General features: G+C 39.7%; 1 pseudogene; it reads left to right on the top strand.

Moving 5' to 3' along the window:
- Positions 1–283: 283 nt before the first annotated feature.
- LOC144238794 (ATP synthase F(0) complex subunit C2, mitochondrial pseudogene) lies at positions 284–1,346 on the top strand (annotated as a pseudogene).
- Positions 1,347–3,442: the final 2,096 nt, after the last annotated feature.

The raw sequence follows: 3,442 nt of genomic DNA, 5'->3' as shown, positions 1-3,442 counted from the left end.
GTGTAACATGACCCAGGTGAAAAAGAACAAAAGTAGAGGTAGAAAGTAGAAGCTTATGATCACAGTTATGTGTATTTATTTCTAAGCTATTTGCATTTCTTTCCTCAGTCTTTGCATGTCTCATTTACTATGTCTTTTGTTTAGCTTGGCATATAGATAAGTAAAGGGCAAGTAAAGGCGAGTAAAGGGAATATCCATAATCTGTTCACTGTTGTAATTTTACCTATTTCATATGTATCAAAGTGAAATCCAAAGAATTCTCCAAGAGGCACGACAGGGGACAATGAGGCAGTGTGAGTGTGAGTCCTTAACAAGGAGAAAGTTTCTAACAGGGTGTATCACCGCCTCCAGGGCAGCCCTTGCTGCCATGCTCTCTGAGCTCCCACAGCTCTCGTCTGTACTGCCACTTTTGGTGTTTTTTATACACAGTCTTGTTACATTAAAAAAAAATTGCCTACGTCAAGTTCCTCCTAATCCTCCTATACTTGATGGAGGAACAAGGGGGAGAAGAAGGGCGGAAATGGTGGGGGAAAGGGAGAGAGGCAAACCATGAGAGACTCTTGAATGCTGACAAAAACTGAGGACTGATGGACGTGGGGGGGAGGAGGACACTTGTGGGGATGAGCACTGAGTGTTATGTGGAAACTAATTTGACAATAAACTATTTAAAAAAAAATTGCCTAGATTTCTGTTGTTTGCCCAGTTTGTATACTATCATGAGTCTCAAATACTATGCTATTAAAAAAATAAAAACAAAAACAAAAACACCTCATCAAAACAGTGTTGGTATCTTGGACTGCTAAATATCCATTTCTTTCTTTACAGGCTAAACATTCAGAGTTTCTGCTGCTGTAACGTCTAAGCTGCCACAGCCTGAGACAGATTAAGTATAGGTCTGTCTTCTCTGCTCTGGTAGTAGCTCTACTGTCATAGCCCCTCATCACCTGAAAGGGTACCCTTGAGCGAAGTTTGTCTCCACCCGCTTCTTGGTCAGTAGCACCTCTCAGCTGTCCAAAACCTGTCTAAAACCATCAGAGATGCTGACAGACAAGAGCATCAGCAGCTTGACAGCTCCAAGTCCCTTGACCTGACTTATGCCTAGCCGTAGCTTCTGAACTAGCACCGTTTCAATGGACATCAACACAGGAGCCAAGTTCATTGGGGCTGAGGCTGCCATGGTAGGGGTGACTGTCTCTGGGGCTGGAATTGGGGCTGTGTGGGAGCCTCATCATTGGTTATGCCAGGAACCCCTCTCGGAAGCAACAGCTCTTTTTCGGGCTTTGCCCTCTTAGAGGCCATGGGAATCTTGCCTGATGGTGGCCTTTCTGATCCTTTTCGTCATGTGAAGGAGCCGTCTCTACCTCATACATGACTTCCTCCCATGTTTTATCTGCCCTATATGTTTCTTTTCCTAAACCTCCTCAGGCAACCTTGGGAAAGTGGTTGGCTCAGGGTCTGACAGAGGGAAGACAAATACTGCATTAATAAGAAAAAAAAGATTACATATATGATCAAGGATTGTTTTCATGTGACACCCATTCATTATTCAAATAAAAATGCAAGAATGGTAAATTAACATGATTTTAGCATGTGCTACATGTAGGGAGAATTCTACTGTCATTTTTCATGGAGATGGGTCATCACTACATGCAATCTTTATTTATAGTTCTATACTTTTATCTATTTGTAGATTTCACTACTCTAAGGCAGTGACTCTATAATATCAAATGAAAAACCCCTTTACTTTTGTTTATTGTTAATTGTCTTAGGAGCCACATATCAACTCAATTCAGCTGTGAGTCTTTTCTTTTTCTCTTTCTATAATTCTGTGTTCAGTCATATGCTAGGAACCTGGAAAAGATTTTTAAAACCTCTCTATCTAAATAGCTTGCATTCTCATTGAGCACCTATAGTACCATACAAAAACAATAAAATATGACAGGGTTCATTTCCGTCCTTTCCTCCCAGTGCCAGCGCAGGTAGCAAGGACTGCTGTCTTTGAAAACCATTCATTAAGACCAAGCATGATTTGCTTGACAGCTTGTGTTTTCATTGTCTTGGTTAAAATGTACCAAGTGATTGGCTCAAGAATTTTGTTGATGGACAACTGAGCCAAGGTTGAAGGTTCCCTGGCTTTTAAAGTTTGCTTTGGACTTGCTTGGGTTCGATTTAATTTTTTATAATATTTTGTGGTTCTCCCGACCTCTTACTTTAATCTACAGCTGCTGTCAAATACATAAATAAGCGGACATCCTAGCTCTAGGAAGCAAGACAAATGATTCCTCTGATTTCGATCAGTTTGAGGACACAGATAGGACTATGCCTGCTACTTTTTTTTTCTTTTTCCAAGATGATTCATTAATTGTCAGTATTTGAGAAGACGGGGAACATTTTTACAGTTATGTGTATTTAATTGTGACATATATCCAACATCAAGAGGATAGTCTGATAGCACTTTCAGTAGATATATTTTTAAACAGATGAAAAGAATTGAAGACACTTCAAAGTTAACTTTTTAAGCTGAGAAAAAAAGTGTTAGATAAAGTCCTTTATTTACTCCTTTGTGGTTCAAAGAACCCTGAACAGAGTTGAGAGGTGAGGCTTCTTCCCTTACTCCTGCATTATAGAAAATTAGCCATCTAACCCCTTTAGACTTCATGTTTTTGCATTAATGACTTTAAGTAAGTCATTTTAAAAGTATAATTTCTGCTCGTCTTCTACAGTTACCATTTAGTCACTACCTAATATGCAATAAAGTAGGTTTACTTGTACCATCTTGCTTGAGTCTCCTCATTATCCTAGGAAAGGGGATTACTGGTATCTCCATTTTACAGATCAATCAGCTGAGGCAGGCATGAAACATCTTGTTCAGAATGACATGAAAGGGCACGATGGAGTCAGAAATCCAACCATTCTGTGTGACTCCAAAGTCCTTTGCTGGTTCCCTTCCTTTAAGTAATCCTACTTTTATGAGAGGGGGTCCACTTTCTTCTTTAAATGCATGCATTCTAGAGTCAGAGGCAAAACCAAACTCTACTGACCTGGTATGCAACCTTTAACAAGTTATTCTACTCCCCATGTCTCCATTTCATAGTCTACAGAAGGGGATAATAATTGCTCCTTTAGAAGGTTGGTGTGAGTTTAACATTAGTATGCATAAAGCAATTAGGACAAAGCCTGGTCCAATCAGCACTCCTGTGGGGTTATCCACTGCCACTCTTTTCCTTGCTCTTACATCAAGAGGAAAGCCACGAGATTAAAATCGCTGGTGTATAGAAGTGGTTTGACTGCATCAGATATATTTCTGGTCACTTTGCATGACACAATAGTCCAGTTCTTGTTTTAAGTTGGAACACTGAAAGTCAAATGGAATTTCAGTCATCCCATAATAGCCCAGCAGATTTGATTTAAAAATTAAAATGAAAATCTCTTTATGCCATAC

This window comes from Crocuta crocuta, unplaced genomic scaffold (assembly GCF_008692635.1).
Source record: "Crocuta crocuta isolate KB4526 unplaced genomic scaffold, BGI_CrCroc_1.0 scaffold723, whole genome shotgun sequence".
NCBI lineage: Eukaryota > Metazoa > Chordata > Mammalia > Carnivora > Hyaenidae > Crocuta > Crocuta crocuta.
The sequence above is the reverse complement of the archived record's forward strand: the minus strand, read 5'-3'. Positions and strand labels throughout refer to the sequence as shown.